General features: G+C 40.4%; 1 pseudogene; it reads left to right on the plus strand.

The window, feature by feature from the left end:
• The first annotated feature begins 3,326 nt into the window (after positions 1-3,326).
• On the plus strand, positions 3,327-3,870 carry LOC119045245 (40S ribosomal protein S4, X isoform-like; annotated as a pseudogene).
• Positions 3,871-11,677: the final 7,807 nt, after the last annotated feature.

Consider the following 11,677-nt stretch of genomic DNA (forward strand, 5'->3'; position numbering starts at 1 on the left):
TATGCAATAAATGTAAAAATTACTAATGAGATATATTATTTTAAAATCTTCTACTGTCTTTCAAATTCAGTATATACTTTTTTATTTTTTGACTGCACAAACTTCATTCATCTTTTAAAAATATATATTTTATTGATTATGCTATTTCAGTTGTCCTAATTTTTCCCCCTTTGTGCCCCTCCTCCTGGTATCCCCCTTCCCTCTAGGAATTCCCCCCTTCTTAGTTCATGTCAATAGGTCATGCATATAAGTTCTTTGGCTACTCCATGTCCTGTACTGTTCTAAACATCCCCCTGTCTGTTTTGTACCTACCAATTTGTGCTTCTTAATCCCTGTACCTTTTACCCCATTCTCCCCCTTTCCCCTCCCACCTGACAACCCTCCAAATGATCTCCATATCTGTGATTCTGCTCCTGTTCTGCTTGTTTGCTTAATTTGTTATTTAGATTCAATTATTAATAGTTGTGAATTTATTGCCATTTTAATGTTCATAGTTTTGATCTTCTTTTTCTTATATAATTCCCTTTATGTATCATTTCATATAATAATGGCTTGGTGATGATTAATTCCTTTAGCTTTACCTTATTAGGGAAGCACTTTATCTGCCCTGCCATTCTAAATGACATCTTTGCTGGATAGAGTAATGGAGGTTGTAGGTCCTTGATTTTCATTACTTTGAATACTTCTTGCCCAGCCCCTTCTTGCCTGCAAAGTTTCTTTTGAGAAATCAGCTGATAGTCCTATGGGCACTCCTTTGTAGGGAACTATCTACTTTTCTCTTCCTGCTTTTAAGATTCTCTCTTTATCTTTAATCTTTGCATTTTAATTATGATGTGTCTTGGTGTGGTTCTATTTGGATCCAACTTGTTTGTGACTCTCTGTGCTTCCTGAACTTGTATGTATATTTCCTTCACCAAATTAGGGAAGTTTTCTTTTATTATTTTTTCAAATAAGTTTTCAATTTCTTGCTCTTCCTCTTCTCCATTTGGTGCCCCTATGATTCGAATGTTATTGTGTTTAAAGGTGTCTTAGAGGCTCCTTAACCTATCTTTGTTTTGTTTTTTTTTTTTAATTTTTTTTCTTCTTGCTGTTCTGATTGAATGCTTTTTTCTTCCTTGTGATCCAAATTGTTGATTTGATTCTCGGCTTCACTCCCTCCACTGTTGATTTCCTGTAGATTTGTCTTTATTTCACATAATGTAACCTTCCTTTCTGCCTAAGTCTTTTTCATGCTGTTGAGCTACGGAATCAGTTCCTGGAGCATCCTGGTAACCAGTGTTCTGAATCTGCATCTAATAGGTTCCTTATCTCTGTTTTGTTTAGTTTTTTTTTCTGAAGTTTTGTTCTGTTCTTTCATTTGGGTCTAGTTTCTTAGTCTCCTTGTTTTGGCAGCCTCTCTGTGTTTGTTTCTGTCTATTAGGTAGAGTTGCTTTGACTCCCTGTCTTAGCAGTGTGGCCTATTGTAGGAAAGCGTGCCTGTAAGTTGTATGGGATGGAGCCTTAGGTAATTGCCAGGGCAGGACAACCCATGTCACAGCTCTGTGGTTCTATGTGGGGAAGGGCTCAGAGAGGGGACAATGCCATTGTCTGGCCTCTGGAGTTTTTGCCCAGGAGGATGCTGTCTCTTAGCACTCTCCCTGTTGCCAGTCACTTCATTTTCTCCCCATATGCCACTGGTGCTGAAGCCCAGAGGGAGTGAGTCTGCATAAGTCCTAAGTCCATTGTGGGCCCTTTAAGAAGAGTCTCTTGAGAATCCTGTGGTTTCTTCTGCTGCCCCAACCCCGTTTTTTACAGTCAGAATTTATGGGGACTTATCTTCCTGTGGCTGGAACCCTAAGCTGAGTGGTCTGGTCTGGGGCTGGGATCCCTTGCTCCTGAGGTATCCCTCTCAATTTTTACCCACCACACATAGATATGGAACTGACTGTTCCACATCTCTGCACCTGTCTGTGCCCCTTTGTGTCTCTGCACCTCTTCGTGCCTCTCCCGCTCTCTGCACCTCTCTGTCCCTCTCCACCACTCTGAACCTCTCTGTGTGCCTCCACATCCTCCACCCCTCTTACCCATCTGGATGAATGTGGCTTCTTTAAATCCTTGGTAGTCGGACTTCCATACAGCTTGATTTTCTGACAATTCTGCATGATACTTGTTTTATAGTTGTAATTTTTGTGTTTGTGCAAGGAGGCGAGACGTTTTCCTACACCTCCATCCTGATCAAATTCTCAGTGCACATTATATATTTACAATATATCTCAATTTAGTCTTGACACATGTGCTCAATAGGCACATGTAGCCAGTGGCTCCCGTATTGGACAATATTATCATTGATGGACCAAGCCTCCAGTTGGGAAGGAAGCTTATAATTCAAGTATACTGACTTTTTAAAAGGAATTTAACAACACTGTTATATTCAGATCTATCCAGAATGGACCTGTTGTCACATCTGAAATCATCAACCACTTTGCTTGAAGAACAATGATAATGACTCTGCATACCTTGCACTGTTGGGAACTGCCCTGCCTGGTTTCAGAAGCTGTAAACCCCTCCCCCCATGGCTAAGGCTGAGAGACCTTGGAACTGTAAGCCACTAAGGAGACAAAGCTTATCTTCCTGGCAGGGGCACCGTACTGCCCCCTTTTACTTCACCCTGCTTGGCCTAAGCGAATGACTGGTTAGCCAATGATGGGTAAGATTCCTCAAGGGAGGGGTGACCTAAAACAGACATGGTCACAAAGGGGCCCTCAGGGAAAGACTTGGGGGCCTATAGAAAAAGGGTGATGGACCCTTGCCCCTTGGCTTTGACATAGTCTGAGTCCTCATTCTGTCTGTGAGAAGCCTCCTAATCTCTGGGCTGCCTTACTTTCCCTGCCTGACTTAAGCCTGAAACAATGCCGCTGTAGCCCTGGGCAGGAACAGGCAGTTCCTGGGGCGATCAGGCCTAAGAAAGAATGCATAAAATCCTGTGAAACCTGCTTTGCTAAGAATGCCCTCAATTTTCTGATAAGGGTCCAAGCATGCAATGAATTTGTTTCCCAAAGTTGTATAGCCCTTTAGCTAACTGACCCTGACTCAGAATAAGCCCTGGTAGTTCTTTGTAAGTTGTCTATTGTTTGATCATTACTGCCTGACAATGACTGATGGGCTTTACCTGTATTCCTGTGCAAATTGAACTCAGTAAAACCCCATTAAGGAACAGGCTCCTGGCACCTTCTCCTTTGAGAGATTGGCCACCTTTCCTCCCCAAGCAGGTCATGTCTTGGTAGACTTATTCTCTTCTGTTGTGGACAGGGGGCTCTGCAGGCAAAGCTCCCCTACATTGCACCACCATGGCCTGTGGTCCCAAGAAGCATCTGAAGTGCATTGCACACCAAATCATTGGCTACTGGATAGCCAATGTGTTTGCTCCTCATCTAACTACTGGTCCCCACAAACTGAATGTTTCTCATTTTTTTACTAAGGTGCAGGATTAAGTATGCACTAACATGAGATGAAGTAAAGAAGATCTGCATGTAACTGTTTATTAAGATTGATGGCAAGGTTTGAACCAATATAACTTAGTCTGCTTATTTTATGGATATCATGAGCATTGATAAGACTGAAAAGAATTTCTGTCTGATCTATGAAACTAAGGGTCACTTTGCTGTTAATCAGATTACACCTGAGAAGGCCAAGTACAAGTTGTGCAGAGTGAGACAAATCTTTGTGGGAGCAAAATGAATCCCTCATATGGTGGCTCCTGATGCTCACACCCTCTGCTACCCTGACCCCTTCATTGAGGTGAATGACACCATTCGGGTTGACTTGGAGACTGGCAAAGTTACTGATTTCATCAAATTTGAGGTAGATTTTAACCGAGTTGAAGTTCACTGATCACCTGGGGATTTTCTGCACTCATTTTCCCCACTCAGTCAATATGGAGGGAAACTATTTTTCTTTCACGCAATATGCCGGTGTCAGAGACTCCACATAGGCTAAGTTAGCCCCAACTAGATGTGATTTTTCTGATGTTACCTGACTGCATTCTTTTCCTTTTCAGGTAGGGCTGCAACCAGGCTATTTGATTAAATTATGTTCCTTGATGTGGGACCTTCTGATTAGGGAACTACTGATTATCATTTCCATTTTCAGCTGTGGAAGGGGGAGTAGGGGAAATTTAAATATTATTAATTATCAATTTTATTTGTCAAGCATACAGTTCAAATGTTTTTCCACAGATGATTACATTTGCTTCTCATAGTTTCTTTATCTGGCATTATTACAGGAAAATTGCCACATAATCTGACATTATTGAAGCCCAGAAAGATATACTGACTTGGCCACCATCCTTTGACTAGTAAGTGGTACAGCTGGATTCAACCAAGGTCTTTAGACTTCCTGGCCAGTGTCCTTACCTTGCCTTTGCTCCTTTCATATGCCCACCTGAGTACTATCCTTCAAATGCTGAGAGATAAGGATAAGAAGGCTAGCTCTGTGTTAAGAAATCTAATAAACAAAAATCCAACCTAACAACAGATAAATTAGAAGAGGTTATTCACATCATAAAACAATTGCATTGCTTCAAAAAGTGAGCACCACTGGAGAGATTAGCATATAATTTCATTTCTAAAATATAATCTTATACCCAGTAACTGAGGTGGACATTTATTAGGTAATGTCAAGTATACATAGGTACATGGGGCTGGTCATTATCAAACATAAACTAGAATAATTTTTTCATCTAAGTAAGTTTTTTTATTTCTAGAAATGTATTCTAACCTGAAACCTCTGAAATCAGTGCAGAATTACATACTGTTTTTTTTTTCTCTTTTTTCCTGGTAAAACACTCTTTTTCATACCCAAGGAGTTTCACAGGATAGAATGCACTTTTATTTTCCAAACCGTAAAAACAAAAATCATTTCTCTGCCCTTAGGAAATTTCACTTTTAGCCTTGTTTTGGTAAAACTCCTTCTAGTTCTCTTTTCAGGGGTGTTCTGAAGGACCATCAACCTTAACAATGGCATGGAAGAATCTGATCTGACATACAATGCAACCAATTAACAAGAAAACCCTAGAAACAGCAAAACCTACTGGCATGGGTCACCACCTTATATATTCCGTATCTTATTACCATTTGATATACATGGAGATGAGGCAAATAAGCAATTTTAATGGGAGAGAAATCAAACTTAGGCTATAACTCTTGATCTATAACATAGCAAGAAATGTTACTCATTTTCTTCCAAACTGCAATGTTAATGTATGGTTTTTTAAGGAAAGAAATGCATCATTAAAATGCTGCATGACTGGATTTCTTGAAATGCAGTATGGTTATCTTTTTTTAAAAGCCCTTCTCTTAATTGAATATCATCAAGCATTTTCAAATGATAAAAGGTAGAGTGCTGAGTAAATATTTCTAGGGAGTTCTTGTTCTGACATATAGAGGGTTTGAGTGCTATTTTGACCTATTATTAGCATTCCCTAGCAACATCCATTTCACATAGTCAGAATTCCTGAAAAGGTTTTAACTGAAATTAAAGTATTTTTCTGCCCACAAAAAGAAAGCAACATGTTTAACAGAGAGGGGACTGTGAATTTAAGTTAGACTAAATCCAAATAATGTGCCCTGTGATAATATGGTTCACCTCACTGCAAGTCATATATTTATTGCTGAAGGAATTTCACATAAATTGAAATTTATACATAAAATTATGCAGGGCAACAAACTCTGGACTTAGAGTCAGGAGACTGGGTTCTCAACCTTGTTCTGACCCTGCTTAGCCTTTTGACTTGCTTTCTCTGGACTTAAGTTTCCTCATATATAAAATATATGATCCATATATAAAACGAGGGGAAGGCTCTAACCAGGTAGCTTAGTTGGTGAGTGTCATCCTAATATATGAAGGTTTCAGGTTTGATTCCCCCCCCCATCAGTGCACATACAGGAAGCAACCAAAGCAATGTATAGATGAATGGAAAAACAAAATTGAGATTTGTTTCTCTCTTGCAAATCATTAAAACACCTTTAAATGAGTGAAAGGCTAGATTCACAGTACCCCTCTTTCCCCCACCCCCCATCTTCACTGCAGCATAATCAACAAATAAAATTATAAGATATTTAAACTGTACTACTTGGACTTCTGCTCAAGATGGTAGCATAGGTAAACACAGCTCACCTCGTCTCACAACCACATCAAAATCACAACTAAAATATAGAACAACCATCAGTCAGAACTGTCAGAAATCGAGTTGAATGGAAGTCTGACAACTACAGCATTAAAGAAACCACATCCCTCCAGACTGGAAGGAGGGGTGAAGACATGGAATGGGCTGGTCCTATATCCATGTGTGGTGAATAAAAATTGGGGAGGGATATCTCAGGATAGAGCAGTCCCAGCCTCACACCAGGACCCCAGTCCAGGGTTCCAGTGCCAGAAACATAAGTTCCCATAATTTCTGGCTGCAAAACCCAGCAGAGATTTGAATGTTGGAGGAAAAAACTTTGGAGTCCCAAGCAGTTTCCCTTAAAGAACCCACACACAGACTTACTCAGACTCACTCTCTTTGAGCTCCAGCAATGGGGTAACAGCTTGAAAGGCATCGGTGACATACAGGGAGGAGCTGAAGTGCCTGGCATCAAGGCAAGAGCTGGAGGGCAGCTTTCTCCCAGACAGAAGGGCAGGCAGAGACCATTGTCCATTTTATGCATCCTCCTTCCCCAGAACCACAGAGCTGGCAGGTGGGTGCCATATTTGAGACTCTATTACCTGGTTAGCACTGTTTGTCCTGCCCTGGAGATCCCCTTAGACTCTGACCCACCCAACTTAAGGACCCACACAAACTGTTAAAGGTCATTTTTTTTTTCATATGAATGGCTGGTATTGGCTCCTGCTGCACAACTTCCTAAATCCTATCAAACAAGTACTAGTTGGTTTCAGTAAGCTACCAGCCCCCATGCCTCTTGGTAAGTGGCCCCAGGCCCAGCACTAGCAGCAGCCAACCTAGATTCACAGCTTGGCTTCTCCCCGGGAAATTCCAAGCTGAGTATAAGCAGCCGCCATCTCAGATTGCTTTATAGCTCATGCAGGATGGCCCCAGACAGAACACAGGGTAGGGGGTGGGGCCGACCTTGGCCTGCACCACCAGGGAAACCCCAGAGCCTGCACACCCAGTGGATAGCTACAGACCATGTCGGAGCACTGCCACCGTGCTCCTGCATAGCCGATCCTCCATGGAGAGCAGAAGTTGGTGGTCGGGGGTCACAGCCAGTCCTTGAAGCTTACTAGCTTGGGTAAATCCCTCCCATTGACCTGCCGACAGCAACCAAAGCTCAACTACAAGAGGAGGGTGTACCCAGACCACACAAAGGGTGTGCCTTGAGTACTCAGCTTGGGTGACAGGGGAGGCTATGCCACTGGACCCTATAGGTGACCTACTACATTAGGCCACACTACCAAGACAGGGAGTCATAGCAGCTCTACCTAATACATAGAAAGCAACACAGGGGGATATCATAATGAGGAGACACAGAAATACAATCCAAATGAAAGAATACATCAAAAATCCAGAAAAAGAACTAAACAAAATGGAGGTAAACAGTTTATCAGATGCAGAGTTCAAAACACTGGTTATAAGGATGCTTGAGGAACTTAGTAAGGACCTCAAAGCATAAAAAAGATCCAGTCAGAAACAGTCAGAAATAAGGATACACTATTGAAATAAAGAACAGTTTATAGGGAAACAACAGTAGAGTGGATGAATCTGATAATCAAATCAATGATTTGGAACATAAGGAGCCAAATTACAACCAATCAGAACAACTAAAATAAAAAAGAATAAAAAAAAAAAACAAGGATAGTGTAAGCAGCCTCTGGGACAAATTCAAGTATTCCAACATTCACATCATAGATGTGCCACAAGGAAAAGAGAAAGAGCAAGAAATTGGAAATCTATTTGAAAAAAATGAAAGAAGACTTCCCTAATTTAGTGAAGGAAATAGACATGCAAGTCCAGGAAGCACAGAGTCCCAAAGAAGGTGGATACAAAGAGGCCCACACTGAGACACATCATAGTTAAAATGCCAAAGGTTAAAGGTAAAGAAAGAATCTTAAAAGCAGCAAGAGAAAAGGAGAGCGTTCCCTACAAGGAAGTTCCCATAGACTGTCAGCTGATTTCTCAAAAGAAACTTTGTAGGCTAGAAGGGATTGGAAGAAATATTTAAAGTTATGAGAAGCAGGGATGTACAGCCAAGATTGCTCTACTCAGCAAAGCTATCATTTAGAATGGAAGGGTGGATAAAGAGCTTCCCAAACAAGAAAAAATTGGAGTAAAAATGTGACTTGGGGAGACTTGCCATAGTAACTGAATTTCCTCTCTGAAAAAAGAACCATGAAGGGGCAATGTTTCCTATGTAGTTTTAACCCCCAGATGCCCATGGACTATATGGCCCTTGCATATATTAGTGATGCAAATCTGGAAAAAGAATAAGACCGAGATATTATGACCAAGACACTTGATTTGCACTGGAATGTCCCATGCAAACAGCATATCAGAACCCATAAAGTGGCATTTGGCTTGAACTTTTAGAAGGCATGCCAGTCTACAAAGAATCCAAATGGCAAATGTTCCAATGAGAATGGCTCACTGTTCTTTTCTAAATGCAACTTGTATCATTTCACTAAAATCATTTCCCTTATATGGGCACCAGTGATCTTATCTATAATATGATCGCATAAAAGTTGGGCATAGACCTTCCAAGTCTAACACTCTGTTTCTATTTAGATTTTTTTAAAGGAATGGGTTTAACATTTGCTTGCTGGAGAGAGTGGAAAGCTCCTGAGATGAGGGGGAGCTCTGAGAGAATTAAGGTTCAAGGGCAGGCTTCACTGCCTTTCCAATTTTGTCCAGTGGTATGTTCCCCATTCTTTCCTTTCAGTTTCAAGGACCAATAAAAGTGATGGATACTATATGTGACTGTGTGTCAGTGGAGTATGAAATCAGTAAATGAGAAAAGTGGGTACTGGCTTTGGGGCTCTTGGTTACACCACTGTCTTGCCTTTCCGGCCTCGGGTCATCCAGTTGCCATCTTGAAAAGCTGGTGCAAGGATGAAATACATCATCAGGTCTCCTCAACTCTTGCCAGTTGGAGGACAGGATGCCAGTAATATGAGGACAAAGTGAATGCTCCTAGTACATTACAGGTTTTATTTATTTAACAGAAACCCATAAGCCCTGGTTGGTGTAACTCTGTGGATTGAGTGCTGGCCTGTGAACCAGAATATCACAGTTCGATTCTCAGTCAGGGCACATGCCTGGGTTGCAGGCCAGTTCCCAACAGGGGACGCACGAGAGGCAACCATACATTAATATTTCTCTCCCTCTCTCCTTCCCTTCCCCTCTAAAGATAAACAAATAAAATCTTTAAAAAAAAAGAAACCCATTTTTGCCAGGTACTCTTCTAAGAGTTTTACAAATATTAACTCATTTAATGTTTATAACATGGGTTAGAAATTAAGACCTAAGAATATCCCTTATTTTACAGAGTAGGAAATTGAGGCACAGAGAGGAAAACTGCATTGCCTAAGTTAGTCAAACATCTAGTAACAGCAGAGATGAACACCCGAGCATGTTGGCTTCACAGTCCATGCTTTTAACCATGCTTTATCCCACAGGCCATGGGATACTGAATTTTCTGGTGTGATTCTCCATGTGTTTCAGTCCAAACATGTAGTGGGTTTGGGGACTAACTGGCAGACTTCAGCAGTGGGGCAATACCATGGCCTCCTCAGTCCTATCAACCTGCCCTTTGACTTAAGAGTGTTACATTCCTAAGAATGTTACATTTGGCCAACCCTGGGTTTTCAATGGTAAAACCTTTTCGTCATTCCCTTACTGAGATTTTGTGCTGTCTGATTTCTGTCCGGTAGGTTTTCCTGAGTTCTCAGACCTTATCTACAGAAGAGCAAACATTCCCTTAAGCCTCTTGGTTTACTCAGTCAACCTGTAAATAGGAAGACGGTCATGCTAACAATAGCTGTTGTTTATTGAACTCTTACTCTGCGTCAAACTCTGAGATAAGCTATTTTCATGCATTATCTCATAATCCTCTCATCAAACCTATGAGGTGGCTTCTGTTATGATCCTCATTTTACGGATGAAAAAACCAAGGTTCACACAGTCTGAGTTACTAACCCAAGGCCACACTTTTCAGTACCTGGTACTTAAGTACTTTGGCTGTATCTGATTCAAAGTTCTTGGGTTTAACTATCACTTACACGGCCTCTAGCATTGTTTTGGGACTGCTCTCCCAGTATCATATGTACATTCTGCAGCTGCCCATGTTATTATTAATATGCCCAATTCTGTGTCACTGGGTTACAATTTTAGTACAAGTATACCATTTTCTTATAATAATACAAAGTATTTGGGGTTTGTATGGGAGCATTTGCCTTGCTCATAAGTGGACACCTTGTGTAATGGATAAGGGCAGCTGGTCTTGGAGAAGTTATAGAAAGAGACAGTGAGAGAATTTAACTAAGCCAGGGAGACTAAGGCAGGTCATACTCCTTTGGGCTTTCTGAATGGGGCATGTGGGTCTCCCATTGGAATGGATCTGGACAGGAAGAAAGTGTTGTGAGTAAAACATAAGAATTGTTATTATAGCAGATGCAAACATCTCTAGGGTTTGTGCGTATACAATATTCCCAAGATATACCTTTTTCCCTGTTTGGAGACTAAATGATTGCTTCTCTCAAATGAGTGCCATTCGGTTTGAAAACAACTGAGGTGATATTATAGGTATGGATGCTGCTAAAATATCCATACAAAGGCTAAGTCAACAAAACCAGAACTTAAAACTCACTTAACTTTATTAATCTTTGTGACTCAAGTGACACTCCCAAGAGGAGGAAATTGAGGCACAGAGAAGAAAACTACATTATATGTCAGAAAGGATCCTATATGCTTTGGGTCTGATTCTAATTGCCAGTTAATAAAAATCCTAGGGTATTCTTAATCAGCCAATTAACTGATCTAACAAATGTAATAGGGAAAGAAGATGGGAGGGGTCGAGATTGGAAATAACAAATCCATCAAGGTGGAGTAGAATTCTTCTGAGGTTAATGGTGGACACCCTTTAAAGTAAAAAGATTTTTTTTCTACCTTGACTAGGTTCCTGTTTTTCTTTTCTTTTCTCCCTTCCCTGACATATGTAATTGTTAGAACCCCTATTTGGTTGATTAGCTAATTATAGGGGGAAGGAGGGTGGGAGAGAGGGAAGGAGGGAGAATTGTAGATGTGTAGAATATGTATTTTTTTTAAAACCCATGGTTCTTTATTTTCTGAAATAATATTTTTATGAAAATAGTTCACTGTATTTAAGGGTTTATTATTATTTAAAATTTAGTGCATCATTTTTTTACTGGAACAATTAGTTACCTCCTAATTTACCTTACCATGTAGAATGAGATTGAAGTAGAATGAAATTGAAATATTATGCGAAAAGTCTGACATGAAGGAAGCCAGTTATCGTGGCTTGAATGTATCTTCATAAAAATTCTTAAGTAACAGTAAAGCAGAAGCTGTCTGTATTGAAAATGTGTATTAGTGGGACAGAATTATGTTTTTATTTAGATACTGAAAATTATAATACATTTAAGAGTGCTGGAAAAATGTGCATGTAGGTAAAAAAATATGTGTATT

Source organism: Artibeus jamaicensis, unplaced genomic scaffold (assembly GCF_021234435.1).
Source record: "Artibeus jamaicensis isolate MK-2021 breed Jamaican fruit bat unplaced genomic scaffold, CSHL_Jam_final contig_240, whole genome shotgun sequence".
Taxonomy (NCBI): domain Eukaryota; kingdom Metazoa; phylum Chordata; class Mammalia; order Chiroptera; family Phyllostomidae; genus Artibeus; species Artibeus jamaicensis.